The sequence below is a fragment of the Erinaceus europaeus genome (assembly GCF_950295315.1).
Source record: "Erinaceus europaeus chromosome 6 unlocalized genomic scaffold, mEriEur2.1 SUPER_6_unloc_35, whole genome shotgun sequence".
Lineage (NCBI taxonomy): Eukaryota > Metazoa > Chordata > Mammalia > Eulipotyphla > Erinaceidae > Erinaceus > Erinaceus europaeus.
Window position 1 is genome coordinate 199,373 of NW_026647142.1, and position 10,204 is coordinate 209,576.

General features: G+C 41.9%; 1 non-coding gene across 1 annotated transcript; it reads left to right on the forward strand.

The window, feature by feature from the left end:
- The first annotated feature begins 310 nt into the window (after positions 1 to 310).
- On the forward strand, positions 311 to 417 carry LOC132536185 (U6 spliceosomal RNA). The gene has a single exon (XR_009547850.1). It is a non-coding gene; the product is annotated as a U6 spliceosomal RNA (small nuclear RNA).
- The last annotated feature ends 9,787 nt before the right edge of the window (positions 418 to 10,204 follow it).

The following is a 10,204-nucleotide window of genomic DNA, read 5'->3' on the forward strand; positions in this document are numbered from 1 at the left end:
TTTTCCTTTTGGTTTCCCTGGTTGCTTAACATTGTTGTGGTTATTAATGTCGTTGTTGTTGGATAGGACAGAGAGAAATGGAAAGAGGAGGGGAAGACAGAGAGGGGGAGAGAAAGACAGACACCTGCAGACCTGCTTCACCACCTGTAAAGGGACTCCCCGGCAGGTGGGGAGCCAGGAGCTCGAACCACGAACCGCGACCTTTCCTCCGGTCCTTGAGCTTTGCGCCATGTGCGCTTAACCCACTGTGCCACCACCCGACTCCAACTGTCTCCATCTCTTAACACTTTTTAAATAAGATTATAATATAGTCCTAGCTTTGGTAGTACATATACTGAAATTGGAATGATACAGAGAAGATTAGCATGGCCCCTGCTCAAGGATTACACACAAATTCATGAAGTGTACCATATTTTTTCAAAAAAAGTTTATAAAATATATGTACACATATAAATAATTAAAATCTTTTAAAGAACCAGTTAATGCAAGCTGGGAGGTGGTTCAGTGGTAAGAGGTCAGGATTTGCATGTGTTGGATCCTAGGTCTGTCTGAACCCTTTTTCTACATATGCTGGAGCTCTTTTAAAATATTTATTAGTGAGGGAGAAAGGGAGGAGAAAGAGAGAGAGATAGAGAGAGAGAGAAAACACTGTAGCATCAGTCTGTAACATGTGATGCTGGTGGTAGAATTCAGGACCTCATGCTTGTGTCCAAAGCTCCAACCATTGTGCCAGCCTCCAGGGCTGCAGATTGGCTTTTTTGAAAAAAATCATGGCAATATTGTTCTCTTAACTGTACATCTTTTAAGTAATACAAAGACTTTAAAAAAATTTTTCTCAAATATTGTGCCTGGGGATCAATCCCACCCAGAACCTTGCACCTGCATGGGACAGCTGAAAAGCCTCCCCGCCAGTCTCCATTCTGTATCCTTTAAGAGAGGGAGACATGCAAAGCACTGCTCCTCTATGCACAGAGTCCCTCCCATTGCCTGCCTGTGGTGTTCACTTCCGGTGTCCAGGATCAGACCCCCAGCCACATGCTACGTAAAGCATGTGCTTTACCCCCTGAGCCGCCTTCTGGTCCTGAGTTTGATTCCTGGCATTGCATGTACCATAATGATGCTCTCATTCTCTTTTATGAATAAAAAAGTTATGTTATGTATGTACTTGCATAACAATTCCCAGTTTTCCATAAAGCAATCTATGTATCTTTTTTTTGTTTGTTATTGGATAGTGAAAGAGATAAATTGAGATAGAAGGGGGAGATAGAGAGGAATAGAGACAGAGAGACACCTGAAGACCTGCTTTACTACCTGTGAAGCGACTCCTCTGCAGGTGGAGAGCAGGGGGCTTGAACCAGGATCCTAAACGGTCCTTGCTCTTTGTGCCATGTGGGCTTAGCCCACTGTGCTACCTTCTGGCTCCCTTAGGTATCATTTCTAAAGCCTGTTAAATCTAAAATGTTCGTAATCTTTTGTAGTAATTTCCTGATTCATGTTTCCTTGTCTTAAACATCTTGCTTCTGTTTAAGTTTGCCTTGTGGGAAGTCCCATCTGTCTTTGGTCTTGGTAATTTTCCAGGGCTTGTAGTTGAATGCCAGCAAGAACGCTCCCAGATAAAAAACAAAGAAATTGCTCTGCATGTGCTTCAAGGTAGGCTTTACCAGAAGATTATAGAGAAAGGTGTGAGGGAAGAACTAGAGTATCACTGTGACCTATGCAATGCCAGAGATTAAACTGAGAACTTCATGCTTGAGAGTCCAATGTCTTATTCACTGTACCACCTCTCAGGACACTGCAGATAAGATTTATTTAGTAGAATCACTTAACAACTGTTCGAAGAGTCACTCTGCACATGCCTTACATATGGGAGTCCCTGGGCTTGATTCCTGGCCCCACTGAACAGCAACACAGATACAGCAAGCCAAGTTCAGTGGATAGTAGATCTGTGCTTAGGTCTCTATCTCAAAATTGTAAGCATTTAACTGAGAGATAGGTTAGTGGTAAACTGCATACTACACATGCAGGAGGCCCCAAGTTTGATCCCCAGCATACAGAAGTTCTGAGTGGTGCTCTATCCATAAAAATAAATAAACGAAGGGGTCCAGAGCTTGCTCCCCCAGTAGAGTGCACATCACATCACCATGCTTGCAGACTTGGTGTTGAGCCCTAACACAACATGGGAGCACCAGGCATGATGGCAGGTACTGTGATGTTTCTCACATGCTCTTTATCCCACTTTTTCTATTTCATTTTTTAAAATTTTAAAGTCAATTTTCTTTTATATATATTAATATATTTATTTATTATTGGACCGAGACAGAGGAATTGGGAGGAGAGGAGTAGTTAGAAAAGAGAGAGACAGAGAAACACCTGCAGCCTTGCTTTACCACTTGTGAAGCTTCCCCTACCCCCTGCAGCTGGGGACCAGGGACTTCAACATGATTCCTTATGCACTGAAATTTCTGTGCTTAAACAGATGCACCACTGCTGGCCCCCTGTATATTTTATTCATTAATTATTTCCTGGATAGAAGTTGAGAGGGAACAGAAGATGTAGAGGGGGGAGACACAGAGAGACACCTGCAGCGTTGCCTCACCACTTGTGAAGCTTCTCCTCAGCTGGTTGTATCTTGGGCTTGAACCTTAGTCCTTGTGAATTGTAACATGTTCACTCCACTGGTTACATCACCTCCCGGACCCCATTTTTTTCATTTTAAAGTTAAAAGGAGAAAACATCTGTTGGCAATAGTAGAATTATGTAGTATAAAACTGTTGTACTAAAATACATCGATATATTCATCTTTTTTTAAAGGTCATTTTGTGAGTGCACATGTATAGTGTGAGAGGACCAATGTTCAAGCCCTTCATCCCCACTTGCAGGCAGAAGCTTCACAAGCAGTGAAACACCATCTTAATGTGTCTCACTTTCTTTTTCCACTCTATCTCCCCTTTCCATCTCTATTTCTTTCTCTCTTACCAAACAAAAAAAAAAGACTTTTTAAAGGTTACTTTATATTAAAAATGTTATTTCATTATTCTTGACCAAGTAAAAATATCTCAGGACATATAGAAAATATATTCCATTGAGAATAAGAAATAACTTGAATGTTTAGGCTCTCTGTGTCTGTGCCAGAAGGGGTTTGCTAAGAAGTAATGGTTGGGAAATGTGAATTCCTAGCTTCAAGTTTACCTACTGATGCTCCTCTGCAATCTGAGACCATCGCAGGCAAGGGATTAATATATCATTTGCACTGTCACTTACACTACTGCAGGCTAAAACAAGGGTAGGGAAAGTGGAAAGGACAAGAGTAGGGAAAACTAAGATATCTAAATCAAAGTGACTAGTGACAGTTATTATAATGCTTACTGTTATGCAACCCACTTTTCCTAAAATGCTACAAGGTTTACTGCAAATAACTCAAAAACATGTCTATTTTGGGCTTCCACATTCTCTTTCAACCCCATTCAGGTTTTACTTTTGTTTGTAAAGATTTATTTATTAATGAGAGAAATAGGGGAGAGGAAGTAGGAGAACCACAGCATCACTCTGACTCATGTGATGCCGGAGATCAAACTTGAGAACTCACACCTAAGAACTCCAAAGCTTTATCCACTGCACAACCTCCCAGACAGTGGCAGCCTTTATTTTTTTAAAATTTAAAATATTATGATACTTTGCTTACTTAAGAGGCAAAAGATTTATACAATCTGAAGAGAACAAGAGTATACATACTTTGCTTATTTAAATGATACATACACTTTAGTAGAACTTACACATTTGAATAAAACTACATACATATGTAATTCAAAATCTAGGAAATATCGAAAAATGTAGTGGGGGAAAAACCCTTTCTTGCCCCTTGACCTTAGACTCTATAAGCAGAAAATATTAGAGTATGGTTTTTTTAATGAATTAATTTATTTTCCCTTTTTTGTTGCCCTTGTTTAACATTGTTGTAGTTATTGATGTTGTTGTTGGATAGGACAGATAGAAATGGAGAGAGGAGGGGAAGACAGGGGGAGAGAAAGACAGATACCTGCAGACCTGCTTCACTGCTTGTGAAGTACCTTTCCTGCAGGTGGAGAGCTGGGGGCCAGAACCAGGATCCTTCTGCTGGTCCTTGTGCTTTGCAGTATGGTTTTGGCAGAGCTATTTATTTCTGAACCCACAGGGAGTCGTAATAAATTTATGTAATAATATGTTTTATTTTACAACTTGAAAGTATCTTAATTTCCATAAAAAATTTCATAAAAATGACCTTTAAACCAATTTTCTCTTTAGAGAGTTATGATACAAATCCTGAATAGAAACAGCTTGAGAAAGAAGTTTGAGTTAACACATTAGTAAACTTGCTGGAGAACGGACTGATGTGGGTAAAATATAGCTTTTTAATTATTTTTAATTTCATGAACTACAGAAGGGGGTAGAGGGGCCCAGAAGCAGCACTCTAGCATATGCAGTGCTTGGGATTGGACTCAGGACCTAAAATTTAGAAGCTCTAAGTTCTTCCATGGTGCAACCTACCCATCTTCAGAGATATTTTTCTTTTGTTTTGTTCTAAAGATCTTATTTATTCATTAATGAGAGAGAGAGAGAGGAGCAGGGAGGATCTGCACATTACTCTGGTATATGTGGCACCGGGGATTGAACTTGGGACCTCATGCCTGAGAATCCTGTACTTTATCCACTCTGCCTCCTTCTCTCAGACCACTGATAATTTGGCTTTGATTGGAACTGGAACTACTGAAGAAGCACTCTTGGGGGCTGGGTGGTAGTGCAGCGGTTCAGCACCCATGGCACAAAGCTTAAGGTTAGGGGTTGGGATCCTGGTTTGAGCTCCCCACCTGCAGGGATGTAACTCCACAAGAAGTGAAGCAGGTCTGCAGGTGTCTGTATTTCTCTCCTACTCCTTGTCTCCCCCCCACCCTTAATTTCTCTGTCCTATCCAGCAACAATGATAAACAAAAAGAACAACAAAGGGCGGGGGAGGGGGATGGCCTCCAGGAGCAGTGGATTTGTAGTGCAGGAGGCAAAAGAAAAAGAAACACTCTTACTCCATAAGTAAACCTGAGATAACAAGAGTCTTAAACAATTAAATTCCTTCTGTTCTTGCTCTTGTCAATTGTATGTGTCTGACCTTCAGAAATAGAAATCCTTAGAAGAAAATTTACAAGTTCCTTTTCCATTGTAGTAAAGATAGTGATTGTGTTAAAATGTGAATTCCTTTCTATCTCTGCACAGGTTGGAACAGGAGCCCAGTCAGAAAGAATTCGGACCTACAATTTTACCCAGAATAGAGTCACTGACCACAGGGTAGGATATGAAGTCCAAGATATTAAGGTAATATTACTGAATGTGCTTACTGTATCTTTGATTTATTAAGGAATCAAATTTCGGGGCCTGGTGGTAGCACAACAGGTTAAGCATACATGTTGCAAAGAAGCCACCTGGCAGCGGTCCCAGTTCATGCAGATGCATGTGGTCCTGGTGATACTGCGGGGCCCATCCATGCTGGCTCTGGGCACAGCTCAGTGCCCCCCATCTGTGCAGTACTTAGGGACAGGGGAGCCCACAGTGGACCACAGGACAGCAGCAAGGCCCCTGTGTCGCCCTAGTTACATCTTCACTGGATTGACTGTCAGTATCACCTAGAGATGCCTGCTAGCCATATGCTGCTGGGCATTTCAGTGTTTGTTTTGCCTTTCTTTTATATTATTTTATATAGTCTCTTTTGTTGCCCTTTTTATTGTTGTTGTATTTATTAGTATTGATGTCATCCTTGTTATACAGGACAGAGAAAAATTGAGAAAGGAGGGGAAGACAGACGGGGAGAGAAAGACAACTGCAGATCTGCCTCACTGCCTGTGAAGCAACTCCCCTACAAGCAGGGAGCTGGGGGCTCGAACTGTGATCCTTCAGAAGGCCTTGCGTTTTTGCCCCACTTGGCTTAACTGGCTGAGCTACTGCTCAGTTCCCTTTTTCCCCGCTTTTAAAAAAAAAATATTTATTTATTCCCTTTTGTTGCCCTTGTTTTATTGTTGTTATTATTTTATTTTTAAATATCTATTTATTTGGTTTTGTTGCCCTTTGGTTTTTTGTTGTTGTTGTTGTAGTTATTGTTGTTTTGTTGGGTGGGACAGAGAGAAATGGAGAGAAGAGGGGAAGACAGAGAGGGGGAGAGAAAGATAGACACCTGCAGACCTGCTTCACTGTCTGTGAAGCGACTCCCCTGCAGGTGGGGAGCCGGGGGCTGAAACCGGGATCCACATGGTGATCCTTCTGCTTGTGGACTTGTGCTTAACCTGCTGCACTACCAACCAAATCCCTTGTTGTAGTTGTTGTTACTGATGTCATCATTGTTGGATAGGACAGACAGAAATGAGGAGAGGAGGGGGTCGGGCGGTGGCGCAGTGGGTTAAGCGCACGTGGCGCAAAGCGCAGGGACTGGCGTAAGGATCCTGGTTCGAGCCCCCGGCCCCCCACCTGCAGGGGAGTCGCTTCACGGGCGGTGTTGTAGGTCTGCAGGTGTCTATCTTTCTCTCCCCCTCTCTCTGTCTTCCCCTTCTCTCTCCATTTCTCTCTGTCCTATCCAAGAACAAAGCAATGTCAACAATGGCAATAATAACCGCAATGAGGCTGCAACAACTAGGGCAACAAAAAGGGGGAAAAATGGCCTCCAGGAGCAGTGGATTCATGGTGCAGGCACCGAGCACAGCAATAATCATGGAGGAAAAAAAAAAGAAATGAGGAGAGGAGGGGAAGACAGAGAGGGGAGAGAAACATAGACACCTACAGACCTGCTTCACTGCTTGTGAAGCAACTCCCCTACAGGTGGGAAGCCAGGGGCTCCAACCTGGATCATTACCCCCATCCTTGCACTTTGAGCCATGGGCGCATAATCAGCTGCACTACCACCCAAGTCTCCTCTTTTCCCTTTCTATATGCACTGAGTATGTGCTTGTCTCTGAAGGTCATGTATACCCTCTGAGTTTTAGTCTTTTTTTTTTTTTTTTGCCTCCATAGTTATCATTGGGCTTGGTGGCAGCACTAGGAATCCACTGCTCCTGGAGGCTATTTTTACCATTTCATTGCCCTTGTTGTTGTTGTTGTTGTTGCTATACCTGTTGTTGTTGGACAGGACAGAGAGAAACTGAGAGAGGACAGGAAGACAGAGGGGGAGAGAAAGACAGAAACCTGCAGACCTACTTCACTGCTAGTGAAGCGACCTTCCCCACACACATAAGGAAGTGGGGGCTCAAACTGGGATCTTTATGCCCATCCTAGTGCTTTGAGCCATGTGTGCTTCTCCCGCTGTGTATGGCCCAGCCCCCGGTATTTGCCTTTAATGACTTTGGTGTACCTTACTAATAATGAGACTATTTCTCATATAGACTCAGAATAATACTTTGATCGGACTTTTCAGGAAGCATTTCTTTAGATCATGTTCAGAGTTATACTTCTCTTTTTAAATATTTTTCATGACATGCCCGATTTTATATATATGGAGACAGAGATAGAGGCAAAGGCAGGGACTGAGAGACAGACAGACAGCGTCCCAGCATATACAGAACCTATCTGGCTGGAATGATCACCTAATCTGGCACTCTCTCCGTCTCAGGAGATGTTCTCATCACTACTCCCAGCCTGTCCTGGGACCCTCTTCCTAGTAATTGCTACCTCTGCATTTTTCCTAGTTAACATTAATTTTTGATCATTTGAGAGTTGGTCTCTATTCTTGTAAGTTGCTCACACTTTCAAGGTGTTTCTCTCCTCCCCCCTACATTAAGGAGCACTTTAACTGCTATGTGGATACAATATATTTCCTTGCAAGGGAGTATTTGAAACTATGATCTGTATTTAAAGTTGATTTACAAAGTGCTGAGTTTGCTAGAATATATATCTGTCATTTACAAGGAAACAGTCACTGTGCAAGAAGAAATACAGTGTTGACAGTAGTGTTTCAAATATATAGTGTTCTTACGCACTCTGTCCAAGAGTTACTGAAATCAACAATGTTTACTCTCAAACTGTAGTCAGGTCTGTGGAGCTAAGAGAATTTACATTTTTACTTGATTCATTTTTTGTGAACCTTTGGGAAGCTAAAGACAAGTTTTCATCAAGTATATCCTGTGAAACGTGGGTTGTAACCCCAGTTTTTTAAAAATTATTATTCAAGGTTGCACAGCATCAGATGTGTCTGACTTCTAAGGAAAATGAGACCCCAGACACATTGATGGGTGAGTGTGAAGATATTTAAGTTGGGATGGTTGGATTTAAAATAGCAGTTCCAAACTCTCTCAATAGCAGCTGTTTAGTATTAAGCTTAATTGTCTTCACACATTTCATCCATCCTGACCAGCCCTTACTGTGGCACAAAACTCAGACCTGCCTTGCTAAAAGTTTTCTTTAATACACTAAAGAATATACTGATTTGTACATCTGGGGAACAATATAGTTGCTGGGTCTTTCTATTTGTTTTGTCATCTCAGTGTAATTTGTTTTAGGTAAAATACTTAATTAAAATAATGAAAATAGTAAACAGGCATTGTACAATGTAAAGGCATCAATACCCCTGTCCCAAACTCACCTGTTCCCAGTGTCTTTTTCATCCAATTTTCCATGTTTTCAGCTACATGTTCTCAGGGAAAAAAACAAAACTCAGACCTGCTCCTCTGCACCTCTAACCACACTTGATGGTGTTGTTAGCCAGAGAGGTGAAGTCTCCTATTTTTTTCACCAAGAAGTGCTGTCTTGAAAAAAATATTTTGAGGGAGAGGCTAGGTGGTGGCTCACCTAGTTGAGAGCACATGTTACAGTTCTAAAGGACTCAGGTTCAAGCCCCTGTTCCCCACCTGCAGGGGGAAAGCTTCATGAGTGGTGAAGCTGTGCTGCAGGTGTCTCCCTCCCTATCACCCCCATTCCTTCTCAATTTTAGGCTGTCTATCCCATCAATAAATATATAAAGATAATAAAATATTTTAAAATATGTATATTGAAGGGGCTGGCAGTGTACCTGGTTAAGCACACATAGTACTCAGAACAAGGACCCATGCAAGGATCAAGTTTCAAACCCCACTCCCCACCTTCAGGGGGGTCGCTTCACAAGAGTCGAAGCAGGTCTGCTAGTGTGTCCTTCGTTCTCCCTCCTCTCACCTCTCAATTTCTTTTTTTTTTAATTTTTTTTTATATTTACTTATTTATTCCCTTTTGTTGCCCTTGGTGTTTTATTGTTGTAGTTATTATCAATGTCATTGTTGGATAGGACAGAGAGAAATGGAGAGAGGAGGGAAAGATAGAGAAGAGGAGAGAAAGATAGACACCTGCAGACCTGCTTCACCACCTGTGAAGCAAGTCCCCTGCAGGTGGGGAGCCGGGGCTCAAACCGGGATCCTTTCGCCGGTACTTGCATTTGGAGCCACATGCGCTTAACCCGCTGTGCTACCGCCCGACTCCCACCTCTCAATTTCTGTATTATCCAATAAAATGAAAAAATAGGCCACCAGGAAAAGTGGATTCTTATTGAGCCCCAGCAATAAGTAACCCTGGAGGCAAAAAAAGGAAAAATCTGTTAATTGATTTATTCATTTACTTCACTAATCATATCTTTCTCTCCCCCCTCTGTCTTCCCCTCCTCTCAATTTCTCTCTGTCCTGTCCAACAACAATGACAGAAATAAAAATCAATAATAACTACAACAAAGATAAAAAAACAAGGTCAAAAAAAGGAAAAAATACCCTCCAGGAGCATTGGATTTGTAGCATAGGCACTGAGCCACAGCAATTACACGGGGGGGGGAGGGTTAAAAAAAAAAAGAAAAAAAAGAGAGAGGGGGAATTTTAAACCTACTTCACCACTCATTAAAAATCCTTCCTGCTGGTGGGGAGTAGGGGCTCAAACCCAGGTCCCTGTGTATGGTAAGAGCAGTCTCAGCTATGTGCATCACCAGCCATGCCCCATTCTAACATAGTTATCCAGTTGTCTGTGTTTAGGTTGCTTCTATATTTTGACTTACCAACTATATAGCTATATAATCATAGCTGTGCATATGTCTTGGGACTAGCATACAATTAATATTAGAAATTAAAGTACATATATATGTTTTTTAATGGACTATTATTATTGGAAAGGGCAGAGAGAAATTTAGAAGGGAGGGGGAGGTGGAGAAGGCGAGAGACAGATATGCACCTGCAGCCCTGCTTCACCA